At 51.6% G+C, this 17126-nt stretch overlaps 1 protein-coding gene across 12 annotated transcripts in view; it reads right to left on the bottom strand.

Annotated features, from left to right (window-relative positions):
• Window positions 1-17126, bottom strand: part of LPP (LIM domain containing preferred translocation partner in lipoma) — a 229236-nt gene that overhangs the window by 168625 nt on the left and 43485 nt on the right. For 6 of the 12 annotated variants that reach the window (XM_088132292.1, XM_088132289.1, XM_088132290.1 and 3 more), the window contains one exon: window positions 14632-14731. The exons of the other annotated variants lie outside the window; for them this stretch is intronic. The gene's annotated coding sequence lies outside the window, so the exon portion shown is untranslated. The remainder of the gene's footprint in view (window positions 1-14631; window positions 14732-17126) is intronic. 12 annotated transcript variants of the gene reach the window in all.

Consider the following 17126-nt stretch of genomic DNA (forward strand, 5'->3'; position numbering starts at 1 on the left):
TTGCCTCCTACAGAAAAAGGAGGAGACCCGGACCTTATTTTCTTCGGCTCTCCCTTTTGCTTCTGTGGTTCCCGAGATGCCCTTCGGAGAGGTGGAAGTGGGTGACTCTGCAACAGCCCGCTCCTCCTAACAGCCAAATTTCTGTCATTAAAAACCCAAGACTTCCCGTAAAAGCGCTCACTTTCTCACTCCCCCCTCCCCGCTGCTCTCCAAATGGATTCGGGTCTGGATTTTCCTTCTTTGGGGGGGGAACACGGGGCCGAAGCCAAGGCCTGTTGCGAAACTTCAGACTGCAGGCGCGGGCAGGCCAAGGAGAGGCGCTTCTTCCAGCTCAAGGCACCCAGTGCCCGTTCCGCCTCCCTCCCCATCGCAGAGAGACGGGATCCGAGATGAAGCTGAGGAATGCGGGGGGCGCTCGGGAGCGCAGGCAACAGCTCCAGGCAGCCCTGGGCATCACTGAAACATCTCACCCGAGCCAACCGCCGAGATGGCAACTTCCCTGGTGCCATTTTAGTTTCATGATGGACAGGACGCCGGGGCACATCACTTTTAAACGGGGGGGGGGGGTAATTCAGCTTAAAGCCATGATCCCCACCCTGACCCCAGGGCACAGCTTAAAATAACATCATTGCCCAGCATGGATTCCAGACTAAAATCTGGTAACTCCGTTTTGCTTCCAGGCGGTCACCTCCTTGGCTCCAAACAGGCTTAATGGGGCTACTCCATTTCACACAACCCACTGAACCCTCAACTCGCCCAAAGGAGCCTGGTTGCACAAGAGACTCAGCACTTCCCCTGCCCCCCCTCCAAAATAAAGCCACATTAACACTAAGCCGGTGGTGAGAATGCATGTCATTGGCCTGACTTGGCGCTCCCAGATGCCTCCTGATTTGGGCACTAACCCAGCTCTCTCCCTACCACCTTTCCAAGACCCTGTTCTTTCCATCACCTGGGCCCTCTTGCGCGGGGGCAGCGTTTCCAGCCTGACTCCCCAAAGGGTGCTGGGATCCCCCCGCCGGCAACCCTTTAAAGCAGCTGTGTCTTTTCCTGCATCTCAAAGCACTCCACAGCCCCCTTGGGGTCTCCATCTTTCCTGGGCGCTCTGTGCCGATGAGAAGGAGCCCTGACAATATTGAATTCTGCTTCCAGGCTCTGAAATGGCAGGAAGGCGGCGGGTGTTAGATTTTTTTTAAGGAAAAGGTCACATGGCCTCCCTCTCTTTTAAAAAAGAGGGATGGGGGCTTGCAGGAAATCCATCTAGGGGGCCTTGAGCAAACCGTGGCTATCTCACCGGCACTGTACAAAGGCCTGAGATGTTTCTGGTACAAAGGCTTGTGCATTACGATGCTCCTGACTTATGAATTATGATGCTCCCATCATACTGGAGCAATGCAACGAAATAGGCTGAGATGCAAAAAGGCTCAGCTCAGTGTTTATCAAACGTGGCTGCTTGAAGATGGGTGGACTTCAACTCCCAGAATTCCCCAGCCAGCCATGCTGGCTGGGGAATCCTGGGAGTTGAAGTCCACCCATCTTCAAGCTGCCAAGGTTGAGAAACACCGCTCTAGTTATAGCTTTGCCTGGTTTAGAGAACAAGGAGCTGAACTCTCGCTGTAGATCTTGCTTTGGGGGAAAACTCCAAACTGTACTGCTGTTTGTTAAGCATCACCATCTGGCAAAGATTCACAAGCAGGGCCAGAGAGCGTGCCCAAAAAGCGACTCAGAAAAATCACAGACGTATAACATGGAAGGGCGGAAAGTACCTGGAAATCCTCTAGCTCAACCCCTTGCCCACCCCTGCTTTAACCTGCCCAGCAGAAGAGGGTCCTCATACTCCCCTTAACATTAGGAAAACATCATTTTCCTGCCCAGTGATAACCCACTCACCCCGCCATACACCCCCCTCCCTTTCAAACAAAGCTTTATTTTGCACTGCCTTTGCATGCCATACATCTTTGCCCCCCCCCCCCCCGTTTTTAGGTCCATTGTTTTGTCAGGGAGCAGTTTTGCAAGCGAACAGAGTGCTTTTACGCATGACCTCCTTCGCAGCCTTACAACAGCCTTGTCAGGCCGGTCGCCGTCCCTTTCTGCTCTGAACGGGAGCCAGTTTTTTTGTATTTTCTTTCTTTCTCGGAGGAAGGAGCTGTTCGACCATATTGGCCTCCCTGCGCGTTACTGGGGACGCGTGGCTGAATCTCGGTGGAAAACTCGGAGCCTTCTGCCCACCGCTTCCAGCAGGCACAGACCCGCCCGGAGGGCTGCCAAAGGCCAAGCGGAGCAGCGGGCACACCGGCTGGCGCTTTGCAGCGCAAGCCCAGCTCTTCCCGTCCCGTGAGCGATGGCAAACTCGTTCGGCGGTGTGCCGGTGAAACGCTAGGGCAACAGCTGCCTGCACGCTGGGGAGGACGGAGGGGCCTTCGGGGAGCTGCGTATTTCTGAGAGAGCAGACACCAACCCCGGAAAGGGTTATGCAAGAGATCGCTCGCTCGCTCGCTCGCTCTCTCCAGGCTCGGCTGCCTCCTTGGCGGGGCTGGCAGGTGCTCAGGACGTCCTTCTAGGAAATTCAAGGTTGGGATTCACAGAGAGCAGACAAGAAGGGAGGTTACTCAAAATCCCAAACCGAGAGGCCAAGCTGGGCTGCCTGCTAAGCTAAACGCACCTGTTTTTTGAGTCAACCTGCCCATCTGTGTCCAAATGCCACCAGCTGGATCACCCCTTGCTCTCTTTGTGGTCCTCCAGCATCTCCCCCCCACCGAGGGGTTTGCAAGCCATCCGTTCCCGAGGGCCCGAAGGCAAGGTCTCTCAATCGCCTTCCCACTGATTGTCCCAGCCACCGGGCGACCCATTTTTCCAGCCATCCTTCGGATCCAGGAAGAGATGTGGAAACCACCCAGCTGGGATTCATCATCACACCCCCACCGCCCCATGAAGTGAGGTTGGCCCCATCCTTGATATCCTTCCGGAAGTCCTTCCAAACAGGGCTGTTTTGGAAACTCAAGGAAATGGGGCTCTAATGAGATGGCTGTCCTGTTTTTAACATCTGTTTTTCTCTACTCCCTTGTTATTAGTAATGTTGTTTGATGTCTTTTTAACTGTACTCGCTTCTAATATTTTGACTTTGCGATTGATTTTATTGTGCGCCGCCTAGAGTCACTTTTTTATGAGATGGGGGGCCAAATAGTTATTTATTTATTTATTTATTTATTTATACATCACATTTATACAGCCGCCCATCTCACACAAAGCGACTCTGGGTGGCATACAACAATCAAAATAAATAATAAGAAAATAAAAACAGGCATTAGAAAAAGATAAAAAAAAGTTGGAATAAAAACATTATCACACATTTTAAAACAAATTAGAATTTAAAATGTACAAACCCCATGGAGAGAGCAGAATATCAATTACAGTGGAGCCATTTAAGAATGTCTCCGGTTCCCAATGACTCCCAAGTCTCATGACAAGGAAGAAGAAAGAAGAAAGAAGAAAGAAGAAAGAAGAAAGAAGAAAGAAGAAAGAAGAGGGAGGGAGGGAGGGAGGGAGGGAGGGAGGGAGGGAGGGAGGAAGGAAGGAAGGAAGGAAGGAAGGAAGGAAGGAAGGAAGGAAGGAAGGAAGGAAGGAAGGAAGGAAGGAAGGAAGGTCCTATTCTATCCCTTCTGAAAAGGAGGCAACAGTCTTGGGAATTGCAACTACGGCCCCATCATTCAGCCCTGCCCTGAGAGCCGATCCAAGACATCAGGGAACACCCACCAGATGCCAAAGAGCACACGTGTGTGTGCACATGTGTGTCCTGCTCTTCAAACACAGCTAACCATATGGACAACATGTGAGCCCTGGAAACGGAAGCCACTTTCCCAGATGCCCCCAATGGCTCTGCTTGTCCCCAAAAGATATCAACTCTCTCCAAAAGATCAGCAAAGATCAGGAGATAAGAGCCATCACAGTACAGGAAGGAGAGTCTCCTTCAACGGGTCTGTGCCGCTTTCGCGGTGACAACAGAAAAGCATCTTTCGTACCGTTGCCATTAATATTCTACCCGATAGCCAGAGGGTTTCCTGGTGGGCTCCCATCCGGCCTCACTTTTTGAGTAAACTGGCCGCATGGTGGCCCCGGGACAGGCCAAGGCGAAACCACCGATCTGAAGTGCTCTGATTCAGAGACAAACCCTTGTTCCAGCTTGGATAATATTGCCTACTCTTAGGGAAAACAACTCTGCGAGACTTCGGAGCAGGACCATTCTCAGCCCTTCCAGGCAATGAAGCAGATTGAAGGAGAAACCTCCTGATCCGCTGAAGGCACCGAGCTTCTCCTGCTTCGTGCCATTATCGTGCAAAGGGCATCATGCCGGTGCAACTTCCCTGCAGGAATATCATTGTGTCGCCCCGACGCTGCACAAAGGACAGCCCTGCCTCGTGCGGCTGTTGCATACGTGGCATCATCACATTGCCACACAAATGGCACAAGTCCGTCTGCATCGCCTGCACGATGACTCCACGATGCGCACGATGTTGCCCCCCCATGACCACCCATGGGTGCCTCCCCTTGCCCTTGCAGCCAAAGAGCCCCAGTCAAAGCACCGGGGGGCAGGTGGCCCCCCTTCTGGCCCAGGACAGCGCTGGCACACGCCAAGATGCCGCCGCCTCTCCCTCCCGGTGAGCTGAAAGACTCTTCAAAGGCACGCAGCCCATCACCGCTGCACGGAGCGACCTGATATTAAGAGGGAAAAAAGGCTCTATCCGTAAAGCGATACAGAAACAGGCCAGAATCATAATTTGCCTGCTGAATCATCGCAGCATCTGCTCTATGACTACCTTACTTCCTTTTTTTCTCACTTCTCGAGTCTAGATAATAGCTTCATTTTTTTTCCCCCTTTTTCAAATGGCTTATTCAGGGCAGGCCTGCAGCGAAAGGAAAGAGAGAACGAAAATAAGCCGCGAAGGTTATGTCATTTGTTAGCTGCGCTGCAAATCCGCCCCGGCTCCAAAGGACCGTGGGTGGCACATAACAGTGAAAAGAAAGGAGGCAGGATCCAGCGCCCACGTTGCCAGCCCGTGGGCGAGGCGGGCTGGAGGTGCAAAACCAACCCCTCTCCGACTCTCTCACCTTGCAAAAGATAGGGATCACAAGGCCTTCACAAACTTTCCCGGAGAAAACAGAGGCTGCCGGAGGACCCCAACCCATAATCCTGGGTGCAGATCCCATCTCCCACTCCCCCCCCAACTGCTCACCTTTATGCCACCTGCTAACCGGCACTTTACAGGTAACGACTTAAGTCAGTAGGTTCTCAGCGGCATGAATCAGCCGAGAAGAGCAGATTGGCACCGTTCAACCGATCAGCGTCAGCAATGGCCAGCTTGTCGCCTTGCAGACCCAACGGCTGCATTCACACAACAGGCTGGAGAAGGCTGAGTTAAGGCTTTTGCCCACATAGGTCGTAAAGCCTGCGTGTCCTGCCTGTGCTGCAGAGGACTGCGAGGAGAACTACCAAGGATCGGTTCGGCAGCTGGAGTGATCAGCTCCGCTACAAATCAATAGCTGTGAAGAACAGGGCGGGGTACCCATTTCGACATCCGCTTTGACTTGCTTTCAGTGATGAATCGGGGGGCAAAGTGGCGGCCTGTCACTCCAAAGCAGTGTTTCTCAACCTCAACAACTTTTAAGATGAGTGGACTTCAACTCCCAGAATTCCCCAGCCAGCTATGCTGGCTGGGGAATTCTGGGAGTTGAAGTCCACTCATCTTAAAAGTTGCTGAGATTGAAAAACACTGCTCCAAAGTTCAGTATCAGAAGTCCTGCTGCTCTGAAATCGGGGAGGTGTCCTTGGGGGTACAGAAAAGGCGAGATTTCTCTTTCTCCATTTCATTCTTACAGCAACCGTGGGTGGTTCAGGTGGGACGCTTACAATCGATTGCAACTGATTGGTTTATGGCTCCACGGGGATTCGAACCCGGATCTCCCCAGTCCAACTTCAATATCCTATTTTGTGGGGGAGGACCAGCTCCAGACTCATCCAGCGTAGATTCATTCAGTCTCATCTGGTTCCCTGGCTCCCGATTTGCTCCCTGGCCGCCCTAAAGATGTTTTTTAATGCTATGCAACACGTTGGACTCAACCCGGTTTGGGCTCCTGGCCGCCCAACACCCTGTTCCAACTTCCTCCTTTGCGTGCCGCGGCTTCCTTCTGCTTCTTCAAAGAATCATCAATGCTTAATAAATCCTAAAGACCATTGAAAAGGCAAAACCATTCAGCAGCACCCAAAACCAAGCCAGAAAGAAAATGTTGCAACGAGCAGTGGCCTTGGTTTGGGAAATAAAATAAAATAAAATAAATAAGGCACCCTAGGAGTGTGTATGTTAATCCGCTGACAGCCCTGGTTCCTACTTTGATTTTCTTTTGGCTTCAGTACATTTGTAATATTAATTCAGCCGACGCCAGGAGGGCAAAAACTGTCTCCGAGACAGTCCTAAAATGTAAGTCATACGAGAAATTGAGAAAGACCCTTGCATGCTTTGCAAGCATTAGCAAGGATGGGATGGTGAGCACTCACCCCAACAGGCCACAGCATGTTCTTTGCAAGTGCACATGACATTCTAGGAAGCCACAATTTCAGTCGATCTACCACAAATACCAGCCTCACCTCCGCACCTCTTGCTCAGGAAAAGGCCCCGATGCTTTCAGAGACCAGCGTGGTACTTTCCCCATCTTTTCCCTTTTGGTGGCTATGAATAAGTCAAGATGCCACCAAGGCAGAACAGCGCGTGAATGGCGTGTGTGTGCACACGTGTGTGCATGCACACTTCTTTTAAGGCAAGCAATACTGTGGAACTCTCGAGCTGGGCTGAAAAGAGAGGAATTGGGAAAATTCACAAATTCAGCCTTTGGAGACAAAAGCCGACGCTCAGCGGAAGGAGCTGGGCTCACAAAATCAGCGGGTTTCTGAGACGTCCCTCCAATTTATGCATCTCTGGTCAAACATCACCTTTGCAGATCGGACCAGCTCCCTCCCGAGAGACCACGCTGCAAATTACTTGCATCTCCGGGTTATGACAATCCGCCTTTGCTCTCCTTCCCATTAGAGACTGGTGAATGGATCAGTCTGCACAGGTCCCAAAGGGAACAGCTTTGTCTCTTCCTTGGGGGAGCGGGAAAAATCAATCCTGCGAGGGGGGGGTTAGTGGTTTCAAGAAGCTTCAGGTTTCTCTTCTGCACCTTACTTTGTGGGGAGAAGAGAAAAACAGCTGTCCAAATCCAGCCTGCTTCCCACCAAATTTCTACGACACAATGTGAGGAGGGTGGAAAATGGCAGATGGAGGGGTGACCGGCAGCTATGGGTCCCTGGCTGCCACCCTTCCTCCTTAAAACAGGGACATGATCAATGACACCCATGGCCAGAGGCTGGACTGCTGCCTCTCTGAGAGAGATGCTTTTAATCCAGATCCCTGCCCTGAGCGGGGTGGATTGGATGACCTCAAAGCCCCCTTCCAATGCTAGCATTCCAGCACTTTCAGGTTGGACTTACTGGCCAAGGGCCTCTCCAGATGGACTTAAAGGCAGGACTTCCAGGAATGGAGATGGCTTTTGTTGACACCTGTCTGGCATCTCCCTAACCGAGAGCCGAACTGTTAGGGTTGGCACCCAGAGATCCAAGGGATGGGCTCTGATAAGATGGTTTGGCTGCAGAGGATAGAAAAGGCCTTAATAATGCAGAAAATGCACCACTGCAAAGGCTCAAGGTATCTATCTATCATCCGTCCATCATCCATCCATCCATCCATCCATCCATCCATCCATCCATCCTCCACAAAACTCCCAGAATTCTCAGCAATGGCCTGCGAGTTGTGAAATGCTGGCAGTGAAGCGACCAAATGGAGGATGGATGGTGGCTTCCAGGCTGAAGAAGACATCTAGGACAACCTTTGGCTCAACCCTGTTTCTGCCCCTATTCAGTCCAGATCTGGCTGGATGCTTTCTTTTTTAGATGTTTTATCCCACCTTTCTTCTTTTTATAAATAACTCAAGGCAGCAAAGATACCCAATCCTCCTTCCTCCTCCTCTTTTCCTAATCACAACCACCCTGCAAGGTGGGCTGGGCTGAAAGAGAGGGACCGGCCCAAAGTCACCCAGCTGCTTTTTTATGCCTAAGGCGGGACTAGAACTCACCGCCTCCCGCTTTCTGGCCTGGAGACTTTAACCATTCGACCAACTTTGCATGCCAGCTGTGGCTGCCGGTACATTTTGCAAAGAATGTCCAAATTCTCCCAGAAACCTGAAATGAAACCAGCCCTGGATTCGTTTAGCGCAAACCCGAAACTCAATAGATAGGGCTTTCTTTCCTTCCTGTTTTTTTTTTCTGCAGCCAAAGAAAGCAGTTCTTTGCAAAGTCACATTTCCTGCTTAAAAAGAAAAAATAAATCCTAAACTGCAGTATGAACGAAGTACAACTTTCTTAAACATTTTGCATAAAGTTTTATTTTGGCACGCATCTCCTGATGCTATTCCCTGCCCATCCAATATGAAGTAATAATTTATAATTCAAACTTCAATCAGAAAACAAACAGGCCTCTTGGGATGGTAAGTAAAAGCCTGAAACGACAAATTGGCAGCGAAAAATGTTGCATGACAACTGAAGATGTGTGTGTCTGTGTTGTGTGTGTCTGTGTTGTTGCTTAAGCAGCCCAATTATGTTAATAATCCCCAGAGGATGCAAATGTGAAGTGAAATGCATAACAGATGGAGCACTCAGTGATAAGCTAATCTTACCTGAAAATTGGAATCAAAATTGGAATTATGCGTATTTATGGATATGGCATTTTAAGTGTATGGCTTAAAAGGGAATATATAGAAAAATCAATATGTCCTTAATTTTTTTCCCGTGCATTATTTCATTTAACTCAAGGTGATCATTAACATTTTCTGACATACTTCATATTTTCCACCAGAAACTCGCTATAAATCTCTCCTTAAAGCCTTTAATTTGAATGCTGCCAAACTTCCTCACGGTTTGCAGTTTCTTGCACCTGCCACCCTGCCCAAAATACCGTGGCTGGACTTACACCCACTCTGTCAGAACTCAAGGTAAAAATAAAGTCTCCCCACCTAACTTCTTGTGAAAGTAAATATGTACTTTTGGGGGCACAAGACAGGGGAAGTGGGTCGCCCCGGCCCTTGGCTAGGGAGTTTTTTCCAACTTGCAGTCTGACCTGCACCCCTGGGGCTTTTCTGGTGGCCTCCCATCCAAGGACAACTCAGATTTAAATATTCTGCGAGATCAGCCAAGGTTGGCGGGGAAGGGGGGGGGGGGCAAGGCAGGCTTTCTAGATCTTAATATGCTTAATACCAAAGGATCTCTCCCGGGACCTCAACGCCTGCTGCCCCAGCAGCTCCCAAATTAAATGAGGAGCGTTAAGCTGCCCCATCCCATTTCAGAATATCACAGGAAGAGCTCTCCCTTCTGACTGGCCCCAGCAAAACTATCCCGATCTCGGATTGCCACAGGAAGACGAGGATCAGGGAGCACTTTCAAGTCAGGATGGCTCCGCAGTGGTTGGGTTTCACCTGGCTAGGTAAGGGCCTAGCCGCTGAGGGTGCACTGCACAGAGACCCTGGCTGGTGTTGACCTTGGTTAGTTACACGGTGGCTTAATGCACTGGGCACAGGCCAGAAACCAGGGGTGCGAATGGTCCTGCTGGAGGACGTGTCCTCAGACCAGGGCGCTGGGGAAGAAGCGGAGCCAGAGGCAGCCTCGGGGCTGGAGGGTCCAGGGACCCCACTCTGGCTTCCCCCCAGCCCCCCAGTGCCAGGACCTCCTCCCTGCACCCGCTGACCGTCTCCGAGACTCAGAAGCTCAGCCCTAGGCGGGGCGCCCAGGGAAGCTCCAGGGTCCGAGGGCAGACTGGAAGGAGGCGGCTCTGCAGCTCCTGAGCCGTGGGTCTCAGGCCCGCGCTGGATGGAGCAGGGCTGACGGACTGTGCCCCTGCCGGGAAGGGTGCTCAGGACAGCTCCCAAAGCCAGCCCCGGCCTGCAGGGTTCCGGACTCCGGATGTTGCCCCACCCGGCCTCTCGCCTCTCCCTTGGACCCATCCCCACGGCTCATTGGCAGGCCTGGGTCCGTGCACCCCAGCAGCCAGCCCAGCTGGCAGGCGAAGGGTTAATTCGTGCACCAGGCTCAAGGCGTCCTGCGAACGGATGATCACTCTCTCTCTGGGTGAGGATGAGGAGTGTGGGAGGAAGGGGGTCAGCATCAGCCAGCTGGTGGAGGGAGGCTGCCAGGCAAGCTCTCCCCATTTCGAAAATGGAGGGGCTCAAAGGGGGGTGGGTGGCCAGTTCTGATCCCCCCACTGCACCCCCGGGCTCCGCTGAAATGAGGGGCAGAAGCACCAGCTCTTTGTGGGGGAAGGTTGGGAGGCACAACGGTTGCCCTAATTCAGCAGGGGCCGGGATTAAGGTGATGCATTTGGACCACAGGGAACCAGCTTCTGGTCCTTCCTGGGTACTGTCTGCCCGGACCACCTTACAGGGTTGTCGTTTGGAGGCTGAATGCTGAGAAAAGCTGCAGAATGGCCATAAAGCACACGACGCAGAAGCAAACTGCAGAGGTCCCCCAAACTCTGGACGGCTCCCGGTGCATCACGGTTCAGGTCTCCTGCACGTCTGTAGCAAGAGCGGGTCGGCCACGGAGGGGATGGAAACGTCGAAAAGACCCTCCGTGCTGCCTCTGGCCCCAGTCAGGAAGGAGGCCCAAGCCTTCTGCCACTCAGGAAAAGTTTTCGCCTCCTCGTATGCTGCCTTTCTCTGGCCTGCCTCGCTCACCGAGTTCATGCTATTAAATTAAGGGGTGATTCATAAGAGCAACAAGCTTTCACGAGGCAAGAGTGGAATTCAATTTTGGATTTGCCACTGACAAACCTTACATATATATATATTCCCTTTCTTCCCTGCGAGGCTGAAACACAATTTTCACAGCTGAACCTCACAGCAGCCTGTTCCTTCACATTTACCCCCAGAAGGAGCGGCTGAACAAAAAAGAGGCCGTTTTCGTCACCATCTTAATTTCTCGGAGAACACAGGAGATCATCAGAGCTGCTAATTACTTCCACAGTTCCAGGAAAACAGAAAAGCTTCAAGTTCGGCTCCGAGATTAATTTCCTCTCTCGGCCTCGCCACCTCTGGCTGCTGCTGGCGGGAAGAAGCGGTAATGAGAATTTTTCTCCGTTTTCCACTGTGTCCAGCTGGGCAGGGGTGGGATGAGGCTGCTGCCCGCTCGCCCGGGCAGCCGGGACCGGCCGAGGTTTGCACGGCCTTGGAAAACGGTCCCCGGAGGGATGAACAAGGCTGACCTGGCAGGGCATGGACCCGGTGGACCTCCCTCTGGAGCACAGGGGTGGGGGGGAGCAGAGATGGGGAGAAGGACCAAGGGGGCCGGAAGCCGAGAAGAGGGGCTCACGGAGGAACTGGGGCGTCAGTGCAACTCCAGGCTCTCCTCTCATGTTTCCAGAATGCCGGTACCCGGAGCTCAGGACTCGGGACCCAAGTCAGCAGCCCCACAACAAGGGGCAGGGAGTTCCACCGGCTAATCGGGCACGGGTTGATTCAGGCAACCTTCTCACTCCGTGCACGAATGAACCCACATGCTGGGCTCGCCAGTGTCAACCGGCTGGATGTGCCTGGCGCACTCAGCCAGAAAGAAATGAAAGGGGGTTAACAGGCATCAAAGTTGTGGGGGTGAGTGTTAAGTGTGGGGTAGGACCCTTTGGTTTGTATTAAATGGCAGCCCTCAAGATTATACCCCCTGAACAAAAGCAGACTTGAACTTCAATATGCTCGCCTGAAGTTTTGTTAATGCACCATAACATCTGTTTAGGTCAGTGTTTCTCACCCTTGGCAACTTTAAGACCTGTGGACTTCAACTCCCAGAATTCCCCAGCCAGCTATGCTGGCTGGGGAATTCTGGGAGTTGAAGTCCACAGATCTTAAAGTTGCCAAGGGTGAGAAACACTGCTCTAGGGGGTTGTGAAGAGTCAACAATGACTCGATGGCACCTAATCAATCAATCTATCAATCAATCACACAGACAACCGTCCTCAACATGACTCGGGGGCTGGGTTGCGCATCACGCCAACCCACAAAAAAACTAATCGTGACCAATGCTACGTCTTATACATTATTGTATTATGCTGTTGGTTTTGTTCTTCTCTTCTGTTCAAAATCTTAAGTTCGCCCCCCCCCCGAGGAGCACCTGGCGAGATGGCGGCCCTCTCTCTATCGATATAACACGCAAGCAATAATAAATAAATAATATAACACGTGGTCGGCAGAAGGCACCTGGTGGGTTTTCTAGCCAAGGAGCGCTGGAGAATCGTGCCAGGAGAACAAACTTCCAGTCTTGACCCCAGTGATGCCCCCCCATCATTCAGGCCACCTGCCGCCCTCCTCCAAGAGGGCTCCCACCTCTGGCACCTTCCGTCCCTGGGGGCACCCAGTGCTAAAAAGTTTGATTCAAATGCCAAAGCAAGCCCCTTCGCTGCCTACTTAGTGCACCCCGGTCTAATCCAGCAGCGGGCACCCCGGGCACAGACCCTGCTTTTGCAGACTCACCCGTGTTGCCCCTTCCCTGCCACAAACGTGTGCCCTAAAGGAATCGCGGGGAGACCCTCCCCGCCCCCAGCGGCCCCTGCACACACCGTGAAACGACTTCCCTAAAGTTACCCCATACCGAGTGCCCCACTCCCTCCCCGGCCCAGGAGCATCAGAACACGAAGCTCGGCCGACGGGCCTGTCCCCTATGCAACCAGCCCTGACCAGCAGCCGCTCCGACTGCAAAATCCGGTGCTGGTGCAGGGGCAAAGCCGCGGGATAAACAGAGTGTTTCTGAATGGCAGCTCCTGCCCCCTCTGTCGGCAGCTGCCAGGGGGAGGAGGCGGCGCGAAACCCTGCAAAGCGGGAGGCACGGGCTCCCTCTGGGAGTCTTGGGACTACATCGCCCAGAATTCCCCTGCCCTGCAGGAATTCTGGCCCTTGCAGTCCAAGGAGGGGAGGACGCCTGGGTGGGAAGGGTGCCTCCCTCTCGGGAGCAGCCCTGCCTCCCCTTGCCCAGTACATCTGGGGGCAGCCTGGCCAGCCAAGGCCGGAGCATTTTTCTCCCCCCATCCGTGTTTTTTTAGGAGCAGACAATTATCTCGTGCACAAGGAGAAGCGTTTCCCGGAGATGGGACTTTCTCCGGGGGCGACGCTCAGCTCCAGTTCTGAGCATAGGGGCCAGCCACCCGCAGGAGGGCTCGGAAGAATTCGGGGCATGCCTGGTATGCCAGCCAGACCGTCTCTTCCCCAGCCCTTGCTCCTGGCCTTATAAGGAACGGAGGACGGCCAGGACAGACGAGAGCGCCCGGATTCCCGGCTCTGTTTGCCTTTGCTGAAACCCAGAGGCCTCCTTCTAGGAACGGGCAGGGGAGACGAGGCTGCGGCGGGGCCCTGGGGTGGCCAGCCACCACCTCCAGCTGCGGGGGAGGACAGGAGTTGGCGTCCAGCACAGCTGGAGCTCGCCCACCTCCGCCAATAATCCAAGCCATGCACCAAAATTGGGAGCCCTCGGCTGCCTAACGTCACCCGCGTGAGTTAAGAACGCTTTTTAAGAATGGAAGCTGGACCGCTTCCCTTCACGGGCTTCCTGCCCCCCGCCCCCTTCTCATTCTTAAGAATCCCCCGAAAGCAGGAAAAAAAAGACCTGAAAAGAAAAATGAAGGTTGCTCTCAACCCACAGAAACTCATCCGCTGTTGGTGGAAACGTTTGCAGCTGAAGCGCAGGGGGAGGAGCGAATGCAAACTTTTTCCAGTTTTTACGCTGCCCCAGGAGCAAATGTGGGGGCTACACCTAATTTTGAGCCGTGGGCATTGCTCAACAAGGCAGGAAAGTAGGAAAACCTGTCCATGTGCTTCTGAGAAGTCTCCAACCCTCCACAGAGGCAAATACCCCGCAGAACCACTCTTCCGTTTCCCTAAGACGAGCAATCATTTCACCCTCTGTGGCACCGCTGCACGTAACCAAACTCAGATCAGGGGCTGATGGCCCAGGAGGGGAGCCCGGCCCTCCTAACATCCCGGTTCTCACTTGCGCCCTGCCTGCATTCTGGAATTTGGCACAGAACCCAACCTACATGCAATGGGAAACCCAACAAAGGGTCGACCAAGGAGTGGCACCTTTCCAGGGCAGATTTTCAAGGAAACCGGAGCCATAAAGAGGTTGCACGTTCAGCACAATGGACAGATGCTCACAGATGTACATTTTATCCCACTTCAAGGGCATACATGGGAGCAGAGGTCAAAAAAGTCAAGATGGGGGCCACAGCTGCCTCATCAAAGCAGTCATCTTCGGGTTTTTTGACCCCCAGCCACCCCTGTGGGCGTCCCTGCCCTGGTGGACTATTTTTCCAAGGCCTGGAAGTTTGAGTGTCTGTTAAGCCTCACCATGCCACCGTATTTTTAAATTACCATTTCTAATTTTTGTTTTTAAATTCGTCATCCCCCTAAGCAATTGCACATCGCAGTCAGAGAGTGACCAGGTGCAGGGAGTTCTCCTGAAACACTCTGGAAAGAGACCTTAAAAGACCAACTTTGTTTTAGAGGGTAAAAGTTTACCTAGAGTACGATCCTGTCCTTGGCCTCACGTCCAAAATCGAGGGGGGGGGCAGCTGGGAAGGGCTGTCCGATGGGCGCAAACAAAGAAAACAAGGGGGGCCTAGGAAGCAAGCAGAAACAACAGGATCGTGAACAAACTTCAGCCCAACATGGGGCTCCCCAGCCAGAAAAATGTCTTCCAGTTTTGGCCCCCTTTTCCCACTCGATGCAATTTAAAAAATCGGGGAAAGGCCTACCTTGCAGGGGTGGGGTATGAGAAAACTAAAATGAAGCCGTTACTGTAAAATGAGCAGCACCCTGGAGAGACCTCCGTGACCTGTACGGTGCTTGGACTGATCTCCAGGTTTGCTGATCTGCAAAAAGCATGGAATTTCTTCTTTTTACATTGCTTTTTCAGGGCAGCAAGAAGCTGCTAGCAACGGTGTGTGTGTGTCTGTGTGCACTTACACATACACATACCTACACACACACACACACACATACACACACACACACATATACACATTCCCAAATGAAATGCAGCTATGACTTACATTAAGAAAAAGCAGATGCTGGATCACACCATCATAGCTGCCATCTTGACTTTTTCAACCACCCCCTGCAGACACCCCTGGCAAAAACCTAACCTTTTTGGACTGGAGGTTTCTGGGTTTTTGACCAAGGCCTTTGGCTTCATTCCTGCCTTCTGCACAGAAAGGGACTACAGTTCCCAGCAACTGCAGGCACCAAAGTCTACACAGCTGGATCTCAGCAATTTCATTTCATTTCATTTCATTTCATTTCAATGTCTTATTTGATACTCTGTTTTGGAGCCATGAGCTTTAGCAGCCCACGAGCATGAGACAAGCAGGTCTGATCTGCAATTTCCACACAGATTAGCTCAATAAACCAGTGTTGTCCAAACTTGGCCACTTTAAGATGGGTGGACTTCAACTCCCAGGATTCCCCAGCCAGCCATGCTGGCTGGGGAATCCTGGGAGTTGAAGTCCACCCATCTTAAAGTTCCCAAGGCTGAGAAACACTGCTTCCCATGTCACTGGCTCCATTGCCATCCAAACAGGGTTTATATTTCAGAGCCATCCGTGCACAGGGCAAAACAACCCCGGCCTTGCAAACCAGCCCACTCAGTTTTTTAGCACAGCCGCGTCCTCCAACAGACCTTCCCATTGATCGCACTATTTACGGAAGGCAGCTTCCAGGCTTCAAATACGTGCCATGCAAACCTTCGGTTTCTAGCTTCCCGACACCCCCCGTTCAGCATGCCCGTGGGATTGAAAGCTTTCAGAACGAGCAAGGACACCATTCCCCGTTTGCACACGTCCCAGCCATGTCCACAGTTTGTTTATTTGTCCACGCCCATGTTCCTGTGTACACTCCAGATTTAGCGCTTTGGAAGGAAATCTCTATTAAAACAAACGGCGCAAAATAAAACTCGGCCCTTCAGGAAATCTTGTTTGAAATCAGTTCTTTGCATTCTTTCTTCCTGTCTCTTTTTTCAGGGGAGGAAAAAAAGTGGGTGGGGGAGAGACCCAAAGTGTTCCCCCCGCCCCCAGGCTCCCAGCCCATTTCACCCACCGCCCGTTCCTACTGAGTTTTGATTCTCAGTCTGAGAAAAAGATTTCTCTCGCTCTGAAAGGCCATCTCATCTTTGCAAAACCGAAACCTAATTCTAGGCGAGAATCGAAAATTAGCACAAGCTTTTTCAGAGCTTTTTTAAGTTGCAGAGATGAGGATCCAGATTTGATCCAATCTGCATGTTTAGCCTGAACCCCTCCAGGTCACGAATCATTTGCAAGAATAAAAGATGACCAGCCGAAGGAGAAACAAAATCGAAATGAACTCTGATCAACCGACCTGCGCCCAGCTTTGCCAAAAATTAATATAGGCTGCCCAAGTCCATGGTTTCTATGGGCTTTCCAAAAACTTCAAAGGGAATAACAGAAACCTTATTTATTTATTTATTTAGCCAATTTATATAGCCGCCCACCTCAGCAAATGACTCCGGGCTGCAAATCTCCCATGATCTTATTTATATATTATTAATCGTTTCAATGGTGGCTTAAGTTTTTTTTTTTAATTTTTTTTTTTATTGTACGCCACCCAGAGTCACGTTAGTGGGATGGGCGGCTATATAAATTTGAGAAATAAAATAAAGAAACATTTAAAATCAAATAAAAATGATAAAAACAATATAAATCATACAAGTCCTGGGTAAAAGGATAAATTTAAGTCCCCCCTACACTATAATAGGGAAGGGACCGTCTCAGCTCCAAAGTGAATGTAAAATTTAGCCATTCACCTATCAAGCTGGCTGGGGGATTCTGGGAGTTGAAGTCCATACTTCTTACAGCTGCCAAGTTTGAGAAACGCTGGTTTAGAATATAATATTAGTAAAAATATTATATCCCCCCTATTGTGGGGGAGACGGGCGGTGGAGAAATCCAATCAATCAATCAATCAATCAATCAATCAAAACCGGGTTAAGTGGGCAGTGC

Source organism: Python bivittatus, unplaced genomic scaffold (genome assembly GCF_059951505.1).
Source record: "Python bivittatus isolate LINGU-HERP-01145 unplaced genomic scaffold, Pbiv_v1 ctg000980_np1212, whole genome shotgun sequence".
NCBI lineage: Eukaryota > Metazoa > Chordata > Lepidosauria > Squamata > Pythonidae > Python > Python bivittatus.